The following is a 19,525-nucleotide window of genomic DNA, read 5'->3' as shown; positions in this document are numbered from 1 at the left end:
TGCCTCAAAATATTATGACATATAACGGTGAAAGTATGATAGCAATCCCTTATGCAAGCAATGTAATGAAAGAGATTTCTAAGTGCAAACGGATAGAACAGGCAGGTTTGGTTAAATTTCCAATGACGTTATCCTCCCTTAAGGTGCAGCTTGCTGTAGGGTCAACAGCTCTTGTTTTTTGTATTAAAATCTTATGAGCAGCTGTCTTATTATCTGGATCGCTGTAATCCTTGGTCTTAATTTTCTACAAATATGTGTGACTTCTATATATGTCAATAAATTCATCAATTAACTCCCTAAAGCACTTTTTGAATTCACAAAGTAGAGAAGTATTAGACTGACTAACCAGCTAACTCAAACTTGTGTTTGAATTGGACTTAATTCGAGAAAGTAAGTTATGTCGTTTGCATTTGTGCCAGTTTTCAATGGTTGTGCTGCCACAGTCTTATTGTTGGATTCTCAAAGATATTCCAACCCATATGTTTGTGACAGTGTTATGTGTTGTTGGGAAAACCAAACAAATTTGTATGAAACATAAATGAATTTAAATGCCATAAAACGTTGGAAAGCGGTAAGTAATTTAATGAAAAAGTCTTATTGTGCTGTAAATTACGATTTATTTGTGAAGTTAGAGAAATTGGTTCTGTGTGTGTATTTCGAAAACATCTGATCTTACAACAAAATTGTTATACTTGTTTTTGGTAGGTTCTTGTGTTTCTTTATTCTGCAGCTGTTTTAAACACACTTATAGAGATCATGTGTCTGTATGTGTGTGCCTGTCATAAAGTGAGCGTGAAGTGCCGTTAACGCCTTCGACGAAGACCATTCGGACCACGGAAAACAGTGAAATATTTTTTATTGTGGCGTAAGATAATGTAAGTTATTGTCAGCATTTTCCCATATTTTTCCCTGCGGAAGTGAATGAAAACTTTAAACTGTCCCATTCCACAGCTTAACAAGAGATTGCGGTTATGCTCCACAGAAAATGCAAATAACTAGAAATGTTTCCTTTCTATCTGCAATAGTTTATAACATATATAGAAAATGACCTTATCTGTCTGTGTTAGTGCTGTGTTTTAATGCAGGCTCGTAGTTTGGGATCCCCATACGTCTCAAATAGACGTGGCAGTATTATTTTTCGTATGTATTTCTGTTCATATTTTGTACAGAATTTTAAAATGTGGCTATCTGTTTGACTCGTCCCAAGCATTCTGTTGGAGTATTTAACAAGAAATATTCGAAATCAGTCGGAGATAAATTTTGACAGTTATGTTCTCTGTAAAAGGCGACAATAAACCAATCACCTAGGCTACCAAAGTTGGGAAGTGCTGGGTGCCCTACTTGTTTTCATCCTCGCAAAGAAATGTTTTTAAACATACTCCATGACCGAAAACTTTCGTCACTGAGTTGAAATTTAGTGTTCTTGTCTTTAGTCTGAAGACTGCTATGTTGCAGCTCTCCATGCTACTGTATCCAGTGGAAACCTGTTCTCCAAATAACTGTTGGCACACATACATTTGAACCTACTTACTGAACATGTCTCTTGTTCTACCAGTGCGGACCCCCCCCCCCCCCCCCCCCCCGCACACACACCTGTGTCCCTACTAAATTGATGTTTTCTTGATATTTCAGAATGCGTAAATGTGTCCCTCAGAATGTGGGAATGTGTCCTGTCATCCAGTCCCTTCTTTTACTGAAGTTATGACACAAATTTCTTTTCACGCCAGTTCTATTCAGTATCTCCTCAGTATTGTTGTTTTGTAGCGTCATACTTCTTAAGGTTGTAGTATTTTGTTGTGTTGACTGCTTATAGTCCACATTTCAATTCCATCCAAGGCTGCACTCCAGATAAATACCTTCAGAAAAGACTTTCAAACACTTAAATTTATATTTGATGTTAATAAATCTCTCTTCTTCAGAAATCTTTTTGCTGCCGTAGAAAGTCTATGTTTTATGTCCTTCCTATTTTGCCCATCTTCAGTTACTTTATTGCCCAAATAGCAAAATTCATCTATGGGTTGTTTCTCATTCCCTATTATAATTCCTGATTTACTTTGGCTATATTCCAGTACCATTGTTCAGCATTTATTAATGTTCATTTCATAGCTTACTTACAAGACACTGTCAGGTCTGTTCAACTTCACTTCCCAGTCTTTTGATGTTATCTGACAGAGTTACAGTGTCACTAGCAAACCTAAAAAGGCTTTATTTCTTCTCCCTGAACTTAAATGCTTCTTCAGATTTTTCTCTGCCTCTATTTACTGCTTACTCAATGTAAAGATTGAACAATGTCAGTAATAGGCTACAATCCTATCTCATTCCCTTCTCAGCCAGTGCTACCCTTTCATGCTGGACTGGTGTCTGGTTTGTGTACAAGTTGTATAAGCCTTTCACTGATTGTATATTACCGCTGCTAACCTCAGAGAGCTGCATCAAACCAGTCTCAGGACTGAAGACCACAACAAAAACACCCTCAGAATTTCAAAGAGTGTATTCCAGTCAGCACTGTCAGAAGCTTCCTCTAGGTGTACAAAACCTGCAGATGTAGGTTGTCCTTCTTTAACCTATGTTCTAAGATAAGTTGTGGGATCAGAATTGCGTCTCGTATTCCAACATTTCTCAGGACCCCAAATTGACCTTCAGTGAGGTTGACAGACATTGTTCATAGTACACAGAAATAGGCACAGCAAATGCATTAATAAACTGAGCTCTTGTCATTCTGTAACAAAATCTAATGGTGGTGGTCTGAAAAGTTCCCATCCTCACTCATAGATCATGTTACTAAGTGCATATAAATATTGTAAGTCAAAAATGAATGAACACAGTGATGTCATCAGATCAGACCACATATCATATCTGCAAAAATGTCCAACCATTCACTTATACCCCACAAATGCATGTAATTTCCTGTACTGAGGACCTTGATTTTCCCAGCAACATAGAATACTGTCACAAACTTCCATATTGGAATTCCTTAAATTCAACAATAAAGCTAAATTGGCGAACGCATAACAATAGAACTTGCCTTCTAAACTAAGACAAATGGGATCTTCAGGTGATTATCCAATGAAAGAGTGCTTATAGTGTTTCAAAAACCAGTATTAAGTGAGAATTCTATGATAATACTGCAGCACTTTACATATTGTTCCCATAGGGAATGTGGAAACAAGATTCAACTAACTGAAGCACACAAAGAGGCATTTATTCTCCTGTGCACCATACACAAGTGGAAAGGGAAGACACCCTAATATGTAGCACAGGTGGAAGCACCCTCTGGCAGTCACTTCAGTGGTTACCATAGTAGCTGTCTCCAAGTCATTCATTATTCATCTGTGTTTAATTATTGTCTTTCCAAAATGGTTGCTGTGAAGACCTTTGTTTGTACAGGTATTTTACACAATATTTTGATCAATTGGGAAAAATCATAAACACCAGTAACACAGAAAACTTAAAGCAACTGAAAAGTTTAGATTGGTATTGACAAAGCAGTGAAGATAGTAGTGCAGATTCTACGTCAGCTGCACTGCACCCTGAGCCATCTTACATACTGCATGTAAGGGCATACTTCCGAATGGCAATTGAATCTTTAGGTGAAAGACAGGTTATTGTTTAATTTTTTACTTACAATGGGGCCATTGTGGACAAAAAAAGCTCAAGAATTGCCTTGTTATATTCCATAAGACCCATTATGCAATTAACCTTCAGCAATTTAGGAGCCTCAAAAGTGAGAGTGAATGAAGTAGTAGTCAAATGATGTGACCAAACTCTGATTGACTACTGCTTACAGCTTGGGAACTATTTAGACCTTCATAAAAGATGATTACGTGGACACACACGTTTTCATTCTTCTTTTTCTCCCAGACACTGGTAACCTCTTGTCAACAATCAGGATTGTGGGCTAGACTATGACAGTCTCTTCCCCTCCCCTCCCTCCCCCCTCCCCCCCCCCCCCCCCCCAAAAAAAAAAAAACCGCAATGAAGAACAACTTACTGCAGAATTATCAAAGAAGCTGTTGATATTTTGACATTTACATAAGTGATGATAAAATTGAGACACTATACAGGGGCCTATATATAAAGGAAATAAACTTGAACACAATATTATAGAGAAGGAAGAGGAAGTAGATGGAGATGAGGTAGATGATGTGATACTGCAAGAAGAAGACCTAAGCCGAAACAAGGCCCCTTGACTACACTACCTTCTATCAGAACTGCTGATATCTTTGGGACAGCCAACCATGACAGAACTATTCCACCTGGTTTGAAAGATCTATGAGGCAGGGGAAATACCCTCAGACTTAAACAATTTGTAATAATTCCAGTTCCAAAGAATGCAAATTCTGACAGCTGTGAATATTACTGAACTATCTGTTTAATAAGTCATGGTTGCGAAATACCGACACAAATTATTTTCAGAAGAATGGAAAAAAGCAAACTGACTGTGGCTTTACAATCAAACAATGGAAAATCCAGGATGGACTGTAATAATACCAGAGAAGGAAAGTTGCTACTCACCATATAGTGGAGATGCTGAGTCACGATAGGCACAACAAAAAGATTCACACAATTAAAGCTTTCGGCCATTAAGGCCTTTGTCAGCAGTAGACACACACACACACACACACACACACACACACACATGCAACTTGCACACACATCTGCAGTCTCAGAGAACTGAAACCACACTGCGAACAGCAGCACCAGTGCATGATGGGAGTGGCGACTGGGTGGGGGTAAGGAGGAGGCTGTGGGGGAGAGGGGGAGGGATAATATGTTGGGAGTGGCGGACAGTGAAGTGTTGCAGTTTAGACAGAGAGCAGGAGAGAAGGTGCGGGAGGGGGTAAGTAGTGGAAAGGAGAGAAATAAAAGAAATTAAAAGACTGGGTGTGGCGGTGAAATGACGGCTGTGTAGTGCTGGAATGGGAACAGGGAGGAGGCTGGATGGGTGAGGACAGTGACTAACGAAGGTTGAGGCCAGGAGGGTTACGGGAACTAGGATGTATTGCAGGGAAAGTTACCACCTGCGCAATTCAGAAAAGCTGGTGTTGGTGGGAAGGATTGATATGGCACAGGCTGCGAAGCAGTCATTGAGATGAGGGATATGTTTGGCAGTGTGTTCAGCAACAGGGTGGTCCACTTGTTTTTTTGGCCACAGTTTGTCGGTGGCCATTCATGCGGACAGACAGCTTGTTGGTTGTCATGCCTACATAGAATGCAGCACAGTGGTTGCAGCTTAGCTTGTAAATCACATTACTGGTTTCACAGGTAGCCCTGCCTCTGATGGGATAGGTGATGTTAGTGACCGGGCTGGAGTAGGTGGTGGTAGAAGGATGTAGGGGACAGGTCTTGATTCTAGGTCTATTACAGGAGTATGAGACATGTGGTAAGGGATTGGGAGCAGGGGTTGTGTAAGGATGGACGAGTATATTGTGTAGGTTTGGTGGACAGCGGAATAGCACGGTAGGAGGGGTGGGAACGATAGTGGGCAGAACATTTCTCATTTCAGGGCACGACAAGAGGTAATCGAAACACTGGCGGAGAATGTAATTCAGTTGCTCCAGTCCTGGATGGTACTGAGTTACGAGGGGAATGCTCCTTTGTGACCGGACTGTGGGACTTTGAGAGTTGGTGGGAGACTGGGAAGATAAGGCGCAGAAGATTTGTTTTTCTAGAAGGATGGGAGGATAATTACGCTCAGTGAAGGCTTCAGTGAGATCCTCGGTATATTTTGAGAGGGACTGCTCGTCACTGTAGATGTGGTGGCCACAATTGGCTAGGCTGTACGGAAGGGACTTCTTGGTATGGAATGGGTGGCAGCTGTCGAAGTGGAGATGTTGCTGGTGGTTAGTAGGTTTGATATGGACAGAGGTACTGATGTAGCCATCTCTGAGGTGAAGGTCAACATCTAGGAAGATGGCTTGTTGGGTTGAGTAGGACCAGGTGAAGCAAATGGGGGGAAGTTGTTGAGGGTCTGGAGGAATGTGAATAAGGTGTCCTCGCCTTCAATCCAGATAGCACAGATGTCATCAATGAATCTGAACCAGGTGAGGGGTTTAGGATTCTGGGTTTTTAGGAAGGATTCCTCTAGGTGGCTCATGAATAGGTTAGCATAGGATGGTGCCATACGGGTGCCCATAGCTGTACCACGGATTTGTTTGTAGGTAATGCCTTCAAAGGAGAAGTAATTGTGGGTAAGGATATAGTTGGTCATGGAGACTAGGAAGGAGGTTGTTGGTTTGGAATCCATAGGGCGTCTGGAAAAGTAGTGTTTGATAGCTGTAAGGCATTAGGAATGTTAGTGTACAGGGAGGTGGCATCAATAGTAACGAGCAGGGCACCGTGTGGTAAAGGGACAGGAACTGTGGAGAGTCGGTTGAGGAAATGGTTGGTATCTTTGATATAGGATAGGTTCCGGGTAATATGTTGAAGGTGTTGGTCTGCGAGAGCAGAGATTCTTCCAGTGGGGGCACAGTAACCGGCCACCATGGGATGTCCTGGATGGTTGGGTTTATGGACTTTAGGAAGCCAGTAGAAGGTGGGAGTGCGGGGAGTGGTAGGGGTAAGTAGAGAGATGAACTCTGGGGAGATGTTCTGGGATGGGCCTAAGGATTTGAGTAGTGACTGGAGATCCTTTTGGATTACTGGAATGCGATCACTGTGGCATGGTTTGTAGGTGGAAGTATCTGACAGCTGATGGAGTCCTTCCGCCACGTAATTCTTGCGGTCCAAAACAACGGTGGTGGAGCTTTTGTCAGCAGTTAGGTTTATATGGTCGGGATCTGTTTTTACATGGTGCACTACGGTTCTTTCTGCAGATGTAAGACTAGTTTGCATGTTGAGGGATTTGGGGAATGATGTTGATGCAAGGTTCGAGGTTAAGAAATTCTGGAAAGTTAACAGGGGGTGGTTTGGAGGCAGTGGGTTGGATTCCGGTTGGATGGAGGAGTGAATGGAGATAGGCAAGGTTCAATATTGGTCTTTGGTTGAGTGTGATTGGTCGGGTTGGTGGCGAAAAAGTGTTTCCACTGTAGGGTCCGGGAGAAGAAGAGAAGGTCTTTAACTAGTCCGGCATGGTTGAATTTGGGAGTGGGACAAAAGGTGTGGCCTTTTGAAAGGTCTGATATTTCTGTAAGGCTAAGGCTTCTGGAGGGTCTGTTTAGGCTCTGGGTTCTGTGTGGTGGTGGGAGGAAGTTTTGGAGGATGGAGTAAGTGTAGTAGGTCAGCGAGACAGGGTTTGTCAGCTACGAGGGGGCGTGGGGGAGGTTTGGAGGTTGTAGAAGTGGTGGACAGCGGTACTCCGAGGCGAGAGTAGGAAGTGAGTAGGATGGAGAGCTTTTTGAGGTGGCGTTGTACATGTTGCTCAAGTTCCTGCAGGGCAAGAGTTTCAATGTGAGTTATGGGTTTCAGGAATTTGGTATTACATAGCAGGAGAATTTTGCGGATGGAGAGAAGGTACTGCAAGGAGAATTGGGCTTGGTTGATATGGTTTTCCATTACTATGTTGGTGAGGTCTAAGGATTAGCAGAATCTGAGCAGGTGGAGGTCATTGTGGAAGGAGGGGTGGCAACCAGAGATGGGTAAGGCCATTAGGGGGGATTTCATGAGCCAAGCAACAATGCAGAACAGAATGTGGGACTGGGATCTGGCTAGGGATAAGGAAACTTTTCTGTATTGACGCAGGTAGAAGGAGCAAGGATCCATGGTGGTGCAAAAAATCCGAAAAATTACGTAAGAAAGTAGAATTACGTCCGAAAAATTACACAAAAATACACCCAAATACATGTGAAAAGTACGAAAAGGATGAAATGGGTACACAAGGGGGGGGGGGGGGGGGACGAGATGAAATCTGAGGAAGAAGTCGATAGTGGAAGACGAAAACTCACTAAAATTGGCGAGAAGTGAAGGGTCAAGTCGAGAATAGCTAATCAATAATAAATATATGTATATTACTGTGGGTAGCAGATTTGAGGGCGGATGAGCGTAAGGGGGACGGCAGATGTGACTGGATGAGGTGGATTTAGTGGGTGCGAACAGGCATAGAACGGAGAAAGTATGGGGGTGGGGAGAGGTTTGTAGTTAGCGATATAAGATCGTGTGACACTGGAAAAGTGCAGGAGATAATTTCCAGAATGAGATTTTCACTCTGCAGTGGAGTGTGCGCTGATATGAAACTTCCTGGCAGATTAAAACTGTGTGCCGTACCGAGACTCGAACTCGGGACCTTTGCCTTTCGCGGGCAAGTGCTCTACCAACTGAGCTACCCAAGCACGTCTCACGCCCCGTCCTCACAGCTTTACTTCTGCCAGTACCTTGTCTCCTACCTTCCAAACTTTACAGAAGCTCTCCTGCGAACCCTGCAGAACTAGCACTCCTGAAAGAAAGGATATTGCGGAGACATGGCTTTGCCACAGCCTGGGGGATGTTTCCAGAATGAGATTTTCACTCTGCAGCGGAGTGTGCGCTGATATGAAACTTCCTGGCAGATTAAAACTGTGTGCCAGACCGAGACTTGAACTCGGGACCTTTGCCTTTCGCGGGCAAGTGCTCTACCAACTGAGCTACCCAAGCCGTAAGATCAGGTAGAGTAATGTGAATTATCTCATCATTTTCAAAAATTCATATCTTTGTTCACAGTCAGATATCAATGTTGAAATTTTTACAGTATGTTGCTATCATATAGGCATACAAACTGTGCAAAAATCATATTTTTATATTCAGTCCCACCTGTGATAACTAACTCCAAACTTTACAAAAAATGAAAATTTTCAAATTTCAAAAATTCGTAAAAAATGGAGGAAACATTTGTAAGTGTTCTTGCTCTATATGAGGCTAGTAGTGTATGATATCTAACTATAGGAAAAAAAATGGACACTCATAAATTACTCCTTGTTTGTTATTTTTGGGCCTAAAAAGTGGATTTTTGAAAATTTGGATACCAAACTTTGGAGGTAATTTTGACTGTTTTTTTTTTTTTTAATTAAGGGTATTTTGTGTAATAGATAATGTTGTAGAGGATACTTTTCTGAAAACAATCATGTTAGTTGCAATGTTGTAACTTAACCCAGTGCTGAGACATTCATATGAGACCAGCAGTCAGTTGTATACACATATGATATAATGAAACAAAGATGAGGTGACTTACCGAACGAAAGCGCTGGCAGGTCGATAGACACACAAACAAACACAAACATACACACAAAATTCTAGCTTTCACAACCAACGGTTGCCTCATCTGTAAAGAGGGAAGGACAGGGAAAGATGAAAGGATGTGGGTTTTAAGGGAGAGGGTAAGGAGTCATTCCAATCCCGGGAGCGGAAAGACTTACCTTAGGGGGAAAAAAGGACCCCCTAAGGTAAGTCTTTCCGCTCCCGGGATTGGAATGACTCCTTACCCTCTCCCTTAAAACCCACATCCTTTCATCTTTCCCTCTCCTTCCCTCTTTACTGATGAGGCAACCGTTGGTTGTGAAAGCTAGAATTTTGTGTGTATGTTTGTGTTTGTTTGTGTGTCTATCGACCTGCCAGCGCTTTCGTTCGGTAAGTCACCTCATCTTTGTCTTTGTATATAATTTTTCCCACGTGGAATGTTTCCCCCCCCCTCTCTCTCTCTCTCTCTATATATATATATATATATATATATATATATATATATATATATATATATATATATATGGGATTTGGATTAAATACAGCTACAGTTTACTGATTTTAGGTGTTAGTGGAAAAAGAATTGAGTTCAACTAATCTCATTCTGTGCACAGAAGCATTAACATACATGTAGATGTACTCTGCAAACCGTTGTGAGGTGCATGGCAGAAGGTATGTCCCATTGTACCAGTTATTTGGCTTACTTCCTATTACATTCATGTATGGAGCATGGGGAGAATGACTTAATGTGTTTGTGTGGGCAGGAATTATTCTAAAATTATCCTTATGATCCATATATAAGCGATAGATATTCTGTATACGTTCCTTATCCTCTGTTAGTTCTATCTCGTTTGAGTCACACGAACTTGAGCAGTATTCTAGGATGGGTCACGTGAGTGATTGCAAGCAATCTCCTTTGTAGACTGATTGCAGTTCTCCAGTATTCTACCAATAAAATGAAGTTTACCACCTGCTTTACCCATGACTGAAACTATGTGATCATTCCATTTCATATCCCTACAAAGTGCTGGCTGATTCCGACAATGACTCATTGATATTATAGTCAATGGATACTACGGTTTTTTGTTTTGTACAGTGCAAAATTTTACATTTCTAACGTTTAGAGCAAGTTGCTAATCTCTGCACCACGTTGAAACCTTACCTAGATCTGACTGAATATTTATGCAGCTTCTTTCAGATGGTAATTTATTATAGATAACTGAATCCTCTGCAAAAAATGCTTAATTTTACTGTTAATGTTGTATGCAAGGTCATTATTATACAACTTGAACAGCAAGGGTCCCAACACACTTCCCTGGCACACACTTGAAGTTACTTATACATCTGATGTTGATTCTTCATCCAGGATAACATGCTGTGTTATCTCTACCAAAACGTTTTCAATCCAGTCACAAATTTTGCTAGATACCCCATATGGTCGTACTTTTGACAATAAGCGTAGGTGTGGTACTGAGTCAAATGCTTTTTGAAAATACTGCATCTGCAGGTTGATCCAAAGCTTTCAGCATGTCATGTGGGAAAAATGCAAGTTGGGTTTCACATGATCGATGTTTTCGAAATCCATGCTGGTTGACTTTGAGGATTCATTCAGCATTTCTGTGTCTACAGCCCTGTGCTTTGTCTTACACCTAGTTTGCAGTAATCTCTGTGTCTTTAGAAGTTTTTTTTTTTTACGGCGACTGTATACAGTGAAGGTTCCCTTCCGTTGTGAACTGCTCTACTGGGTACATATCTATCCAGTGCATGGTCAGCTGTTCTTTTAAACTTGAGCCAGAGTTCCTCTACATGCTCCTGCCCCATGCTGATAGTATCAAGTTCCTCACTGGGGTATGACACTACCAGATTTTTTATCTACGTTACTGAACATATACATCTTTCTGCTTGTTTTAGTCGCCCTTTGCACTGTGGTAATCATTGTTGCCATAACTGCATCATGGTCACTGATACCAGTTTCGATGTGCACATCATCAAATAGGTCAAGTCTATTTGTTGCTATTAGATCCAGCATATTTCCATCATGAGTGGGGTTCCTAACTATATGTTCTACGAGGGTGTTTGAAAAGTTGTCAGAATTACCGTGAGAGGTCAGTGCTAGTGCAACGAGTTGTTCGAGTGATATTCATTGGACTGTTGCCTGTAAATGCATGCCATGTTAGTGCTCTTGGAAGAGAGTTGTGGCAGTGATGTGGCACTGTTGTTGTTCCCGAGTAGTTATTTGCGAAGATGGAAAAAAATTGAGATTCGAGCAGTGATTAAGTACTTCATAAAGAAACATATGAAAGCAAAGGATATTCATGTCAATTTCCAGAATACACTGGGGGACTCTGCTCCTTCATATTAAACTGTTACCAAATGGAAAAATGAATTTAAATTTGGTTGAGAGAGCTTAGATAATTATTTGTGCAGTAGTCGGCCAGGATGTGTCACTACTCCAGAAATCATTGCAAAAGTGCACAAATTGGTCATGGAGGATAGCTGATTGAAAGTGTGTGAAATTCCTCAAGCTTGCCAGATGTCATCTGAAAGGGTATATCACATTTTAACTGAAGAATCAGAAATGAAAAAATTATCTGCAAGATGGGTGCCGCGACTCTTGACGCTGCATCAAAAACACGTGAGAAAGGACATTCGGAACAATGTTCGGCCCGTTTTAGGAGAAGCGAACAAGATTTTTTGTGCCAGTTTGTGACCACAGATGGAACTTGGGTGCACTGCTATACCCCAAAGACAAAACAACGGACAAAGCAGTGGAGACATGATGTTTCTCCGCCACCAAAGAAAGCAAAGACAATTCCTTTGGCAGGAAAGGTCTTGGCATCAGTGTTTTGGTATATGTAGGGGATTCTGTTAGTAGATTATCTCCCACTGGGCAAACAATTACTGGAGAATACTGTGCTAACCTCCTGGACAAATGACAACAAAAGATACATGAAAAAAGGCCTGGTTTAGCTAGGAGGAAAGTTACCTTCCATAAAGACAATACCTGTCCGCACAAGTGTCATTGCAAAGGCAAAATTACATGAACTAAGGTATTAATTGTTGCCACACCTGCCTTATTCTGCTCCGCCAGACTTCCGTCTCTTCCCAAAACTGAAAATTTTTCTTGGTGGACGAAGATTCACTCAAATGAAGAATTAATAGCCGGAGTTGACAACTGTTTTGCAGGCATGGAGGAAACTCACTTTCGAGATAGGATCAAGGCACTGGAACATCGTTGGACCAAGTGCATTATTCTACATTGAAAAATAAAAAAAAGTTTCAGTGATGTAAGTACTTTTTTTCTATTCCGTTCCAAGAACTTTTCAAACCACCCTTGTAGGTAGTTGTCAGAGAAGGCAATTAATAAAGTTTTGCAGGATGTTTTACCACGGTCACTACTAAGAAAACTGTAATTTTCCCAAGAAAATTGTTGGATGATTACTGTATGATTAGGGAATTTACGTGCAAGTGAACTGAGGTTTTCTCTAAAGTTTTCAGTGACCTCAGGAGATGAGTCTGGTGGGTGATAGAAAGACCCCAATTATCATTTTATGCCCACCCCCTGATACTGAGTCTTGCTCAAACAATCTCACATGCTGCTTCAATTTCTATTTCAGTGGACTTGAGTTTCTCGTCTGTTGCGACAAATACACTGCATTCATTTTCCATTTGCCTGTCCTTTTGATATATACTTAAAATTTTCCCAAAAATCTCACTGCTATCAATTTCAGGTTTCAACCAGCTTTCTGTGCCTAGTATTATGTGAACTTGCCTGCTTCTCATGAGCGCTTCAAACTCTGGCACTTTTTTGTGAATGCCTCAGGCAGTTTACCATTAGGATGGAACACTCTCTCCTGTGTGAGGCATTTGTTTCGATATCACACTGATATTTGTGGGTTTCCTACAGCTATCATTATATGAATTGGATGGAGAGTTGCCTAACCTAAAAACCCTTTCATGCAACCCACACACAATCAGCTACCTGAGTAGCACCATCTGATGTGTTGTGCTCACCTGACCTTTTAAGGGGGACCCTACAGTTCTCAACCCTATCGCGCAAGTCCAGGAAGTCACAGCCTAACTTGTCACAGAACCTTTGAAGTCTCAGGTTCAGTCCTTTCAATCGACTCAGAACCAAAGAGCCAAAACCAGTTCTGGGGACAATGCTGCAAATTGTGAGCTTCGTTGAAACTCCATGCCAAGGCTGGTATTTCAGCCTCCTCTACCAGTCACTGGAATGACTCAAGAATGACCATGGAGCCGTCATTTGTTCCAACACGTGCCACAATCTACCGTGGGTTGTGCCCTGTTCCCTCAATGACTGCTGGAGTAGCCTCAAGTTTAATGAGGCCCTCAGGCATACACACTGAGTGCATCTGGTGTCCTTTCCTTTCCCTTGCTGCCATTTCCCTTAGGGATACCATTATTCACAGTACGTTTGAAGTGCAGACGATTAATAGACCTCCACCCTTTAGTGTTTGCCCACTCCTGATACCGGACAAACAGGTTTCCTCAAAACAAGTGAAGTGAGTCTCACTGGCTCAGGCTCGGTTTCAGTGAAAGACAGCACCTTAGAGTTGTTGATTAGGGGGAAATCAGTTTAACACTCTGAGTCCTCCCTGGTTCCCGTCCACCCTGTACGGGATGCCTAGATCTACCATTGACACACTACTCGCAGTCAAATGGACGGTAGTTACAGATTCTGTATTTTCTGTAAAGAAGACTGAACCCACAGGAGACAATAGTATCTGAGACACCTCTGGTACATGTATGACAGGTACGTGGCTCTCGGGAGCTCTTCCAGCACACTGATTCGTAGCAGCTGCCAATCATTTGATAGTAGATAGGGTGATGCCCAGATGCTTACAAATGTCAGCCAACTCCTCCCATGTTCGAGAAAACATTCACAGTGGGGCTGCATTTTGACTGGTGCAATATATTACAAGGCAGTGAATAAATAGCTTTAAATAAAACCTGCTGATTATCTTTTATTCTGTTGAGCTAAAAACTTTGCTAATTCCATTTATGAATTGAAACAAATACACGAAACTAGATTTCTGTGAAGACAGCACAAAAAACTGTGGTAAAAATTACTGGTTTCCCAAAATGTTTTGATGTTAATTATAGTTCTTAGCAAACTCAAAAACAGAGTTAATTTATAATATGTAAAAAATAACCATTGTGCAAAAAAAAAAAAAAAAAAAAAAAAAAAAAAAAAAAAAAAAAAAAAAAAAAAATCATCAAAGCAGAAGTAATTCCATGCTGAGAAAATACCAAATAAAATTTTCATGTGGTTCTGATCATTGCACTATGACAGAACTGAAAACAGTTGGTACTTGTTCAATATCTGTATATTTTAATTCTTTCCGGTCGCTGCACAAAGGCGGAAGACCACTGAAATTATTTAGCCACAAGAGAGCAGCACTTAAGTAATGGCTGTGGCAGTAATTGTTATGCAAGACTCACCTCTGGCTACAAAACAAGCTATGTTTTGCAGACATGGATCAGATATTTAACTGTGGCTGGTGTTTTGGATCCAGCAGTGTTTTAGTCAGTTAATCAAGGGTCAAGAATGCCTGCCACTAGCAATAATTTTCACATTAATACAGTTAGTTACAACTAGATTTTGGCAGGGCTTAGAGCAACTGTACGCAAACATGCTTCAGTAATATACTTTTACTGTACATGAATGAGTCCACATTACTGTTGGCATTATACTGTTCGTTATAAATATTAAACAAGTGGGTAGAAGTCAAATATCATTTTATATTGATGTTGCAGTTCTGCTGCAGTTAATAAAAGTTATAGCTATATAACAAGTGACACGTTGTAACATCCTGCACCTTTCTAATCTGTATAGTCCTCGTGCCACCATTATGTACATTTATCACACTGTCATCATTAAAATAACAGTCACACCCTGAGGAAATGCTTTTTGCTGAACCCGTTTTATAAGGAGCTAGGAACAATATTCTTTTTGCAGAATGTTATTCAGATCTAGATGATAAAGTTGTCTTTTTCCTCTCTTCCCTTCTGTTTTCCTTCTACTTTTTATGTTTTTGTTTCTGTTTGAGAGAATTCTCCAGCAGTGATGATAGGATTTCCAATTTCTGTGCCCTTCGTGTCCTTCTGTCAATTGATGATGATTTCGGCCAAAGGCAGATGCCAGAAATGGGTGTGCGCACTTGTGGCACTTAATTCTAGTAATCTCGGGAAAGTTCATGGTTGGATTTCCTATGCTTGCTGGTGTCTCCAGTCTTGTTTTGTATTCAGTGATCTGAGCTGCAGTTTTGTGTCTCACTGTTTGCAGGAAGGAGCACACCACTCCAACAAATAAACATTAAAGCTGAATGGGCATATTCCCATTACTTCAGATGCTTTTGCTAACTCCTCTGCTATTGGTGTCTGGCAGTAGGCCCTTCTGATTGAAGCACCACAGTGGTGAGTATTCTTGCCCTAGTTCACTTCAAGAAAGGCAGACAACTGCTAATGTGTACATGAGAGAGCAATATCATGTAGACTTCATAGCTTTTTTTTAATAAATCTAAGTGCTTTTGCTGTTTGGTTAATAGGCCTAAACTGTGTGTGTGTGTGTGTGTGTGTGTGTGTGTGTGTGTGTGTGTTACTTTAAATCCTAACAAAAATGCTTAGTTAGCTAAATGCCAATAAAGAATAGAGAAGCAACAGCACTTTATTTCACTACGAACTGCAACAATGACTAGCCAATGGCAGGATTCAACACCTAAAACATTGTATTCGTATATGATTTGTCGTCCTGACCAGACTTACTTAACTAAATTTCTATTTAGAGAAAGTTTAGTCAGAGTGGGAATTAGAACATGGATCAATATATTTTACAACTATATCGAAAATAGGGCAAGTTTCAGGATGACTTCGTCTGTGGATCATATGGTGATTTGATGATGATAATGGTAATTCCTGTATGGGAACAAACAGCGAAGATGGATGATTAGTAATATCTAGATACATTTAAATGATGAGTCATGTTAGCTTTTTCTCTTCTTCTTCTTCTTCTTCTTCTTCTTCTTCTAGGAGTAAGTGACACAATCAGATAGTAAATCCTTAATAATATCCTCCTGTACCAGAAATGATATATTTCCTTCTTATCCCATCCAGTAAGTCTCCCCTGACCTGGGTTTGGGGTTCTGGGTGACTTTTCTGAACTGTAGCCCTTTCGCTAAACCTCTCCAGTCCTTTTCCTCCACCCCTCTTCCTTTTCAGTTCATCTGCCAGAAGAAGGAGCCACTGGCTCCCAAAGCTTGTAAAAGTTAAATCCTTGTGTGTGTGTGTGTGTGTGTGTGTGTGTGTGTGTGTGTGTGTGCGCCACCACTTGGTGAATAGATTACTTATCTATCCATTTATATTATATTAGAAATGATAGAGTGCTGTACAGACAGTGGGGCACACTTGCAGTTTCCCCTGAAACATAAAGGTTGAAGTCCAAAGCTGGATTAGATGGCAATCAACAATGCACATTTTGCGAACATAACTACATCATCGTATCACAGGTACAGAAGCTAAGAAAGTTTGTTTTTTATATCCTTGTCACTACAGACAGAACCATAACTCAGTATAGTGATTACTAGCCTTTTCCTTGTGGCTTGGCCCGGGTATGTGTTTGACACATATATTGAACATGCTTCCTGCTCCCACACTCTGTGTCTACCTCATCCTCACACCTGTATCGGTCTCCTCCCCCTCTCTCTCTGCCCGTTCATCTCCTCCTCCACTTCTCTTTGTCCATTTTCTCCACCCTGTCTCTTTGACCATGACTTCTTCCCCCTCTCTCTGACCATATCTTCCTCCTCTCTCCCTCTAACCTTATCCTCCTCCTCTTCTCTCTTTCCATCTTCTCCTCTCTCTTTGTCTTTCCTCCTCCCCCTCGCTCTGTCCATCCCTTCCTCTGTCCATCTTAAACTGTCCTCAGCTATCCTCATCAGCACCTGTAGCCCTTGCCATATAGTTAAAATATATATATATATATAAAGTCGATGCTACTGCCCACAACATGCCTGTCATGCTGGCAGGCCACACATCACAGATTTGAAAACAATTTATTTGCCCTTGATGTGCAGGCTGCCATGCAAAGCTTGTGCATAAATCAGGCCGATACTACTCAAACATACAGAGAACCATTTCTTGTCGCTGACATGTAGGCAACCCTGTAAAGCAGGTTGATTTGGCATGCCGATACTATTCTCACACAACGTGCCTGTCATGCAGGGCACCCTGTACACCAGGGGCTGGAAGAAACATATTTTTGCTGGTATCCTCACTCTTATTGGAGCTAGGAGATAATAAACCCTACAGTGTTGATACTTGTAAGGCCTGCTGTTTCTGTGTCAAATTTGGTTTAAATCTATCCAGCGATTTGTAAGGAGATCACAGACAAATGCATACACTCTGCTTTTTATATATTGGGAAGACTTTTAGAAAATATTTTTTTGGTGTGTGATCCTACATGAGGGAAGAGGAGAATTGCTTTGGAAATATGGTTCTGCTGGAGAATTCTGGATGGTCTTGGGTAACTAATTAAAAGGTACTGAACCAAATTATGAAGAAAAGAAATTTATGGCCCAAGTTGACTAAATAACAAGATAGGTTGATTGGATACACACCAAGACATATTGGAATAGGAATGTATGTGGTAAGAACTAAGAACAGTGGGGGGGATTAAGCCTGATACAATGAACAAGTAGAAGTGGATAAAGCTTGCAGTAGTTACACACAGATGAAGAGACTTACACTGGTTAACTATTTTGGAGAGCTGTATCAAACAAGTCTTTAGACTGAAAACCAAAACATTGTCATATAGGTGGAGAGGGAGCAACACACTGTTCAAGTTAGGACACCTATAGCCCCTTTACTCATGATATGGAGGGAGTGACAAGAAAAAATGATGAGAACAAATGGTATTAGTTTTGAATACACACTTTTGAGGTTATTAGGCTAATTGGATGTAACCCTTATGACATTTAACTCCTGGGGTGACGAGCACCAAACTACTATAAATTACTCTTGTAGCAACTCCTATTTCTTTAGTCTGGACTACTTTAGTAAATTACTTCTTTAGTAAATACTCTTTTAGTAACTGTTGGAGAGCTCAGTTTCTATTTACTGCTTTAGTTGTAACTAAAGCAGTAACGCCTTTTTACTAAAGAAGTAAGCCATTTCTGCACACTGCTGGCATGTGCATTACATTCTCTCTTGTAGAATATTGATTGTTGGCAGACATTATTGCATTACCTTTTGGGTGATTTATGTTCATTGCTTTAATTTTCGAACCTAGAAAGGATTTTTAAATTGAATTATCAACAGGGGAAAATCTGATTGCTATTGTACTAATTAATGATAAGATCTGTGTATTATGAAAACGAAACCTGCTGTTAATGGATGAATCTATTATTAACCCCACCATTGTTGGTTGGCGTATTAATTTAAGCGCCCGTTTGAGATACGAGTTAGCAGCAACATGGAGGTAGCCAAGAAACGTTCAAAAAACATACCAGAAAATGAAAAATAGCAGACTGCTGAAATAATGAAAAAGTACATAACTACTGTTGAATCTAAAAAGCACGATGTCATATGCTAAAAAGAAAAAAGGATGCTTCGGAAAAAATACATGTTGATTACAATCCAGAAGCTCTTACACAAAGATCACAAGAGCAGCTTAAAGTAGTTTGGAAGGACATGAAAGCGAAAGCAAAGAAAATCAAAGCTAAATGTAATCTAGAACAGTTTCAAACTGGCAGTGGAGTAGGTGAGACAAAGATCGACGATATAAGCCAAATGGTTGTTGATATGATCCTACAAGTTTTCGAGGTGATAGCTGGAGTTAACAACAATGACACATCTGAAGATAATGTGATACTTTCAAGCAACTTCGATGATGATAACTACTCTGAAGGCAGCAATGAAACTGCTGGAGGTGGAACTTTATCCCACAGTCATGAACCACAGCCTGCACTCTCTTATGGGAGCTTATCAGAAGATGTGCCCAGCAAAAGGAGGAAAGAATGTGCGGTTGTAGTGAAGAACCAAGAGTTGTTGAAAGAAAGCCAACTAGCTTCATTTCTTAAAAATGCTTTTAATGCGAGAGGAATACAATGCAAAAATGTTATTAATAGAAAGACAAAGATTAATCATGGAAGAAGAGCATATCCTTAAAATTTTATAATTGAAGTTATGAATAAGTTCAAGAACATAATGGAGCAAACTTCACGTTCCAGTTCTTCATTCAATGTGGTTGAGAAATTTGGGTTTCTGTGAATGAATAAGAAAATATTCATATGTATAAAACATTTTTTATTGCCGTGATATTTTTTCAAATTGTTAATATTTTGTTATTTCTTGTACG

The 19,525-nt window shown here is 40.6% G+C and overlaps 1 protein-coding gene across 1 annotated transcript in view; it reads left to right on the top strand.

The window, feature by feature from the left end:
- Window positions 1–481: 481 nt before the first annotated feature.
- LOC124712380 overlaps window positions 482–19,525 on the top strand; it is a 167,957-nt gene continuing 148,913 nt past the window's right edge. The window contains exons 1-2 of the mRNA XM_047242676.1: window positions 482–571; window positions 15,458–15,588. The gene's annotated coding sequence lies outside the window, so the exon portion shown is untranslated. The remainder of the gene's footprint in view (window positions 572–15,457; window positions 15,589–19,525) is intronic.

The sequence above is a fragment of the Schistocerca piceifrons genome, chromosome 8 (genome assembly GCF_021461385.2).
Source record: "Schistocerca piceifrons isolate TAMUIC-IGC-003096 chromosome 8, iqSchPice1.1, whole genome shotgun sequence".
NCBI classification, from domain to species: Eukaryota; Metazoa; Arthropoda; class Insecta; order Orthoptera; family Acrididae; genus Schistocerca; species Schistocerca piceifrons.
The sequence above is the reverse complement of the archived record's forward strand: the minus strand, read 5'-3'. Positions and strand labels throughout refer to the sequence as shown.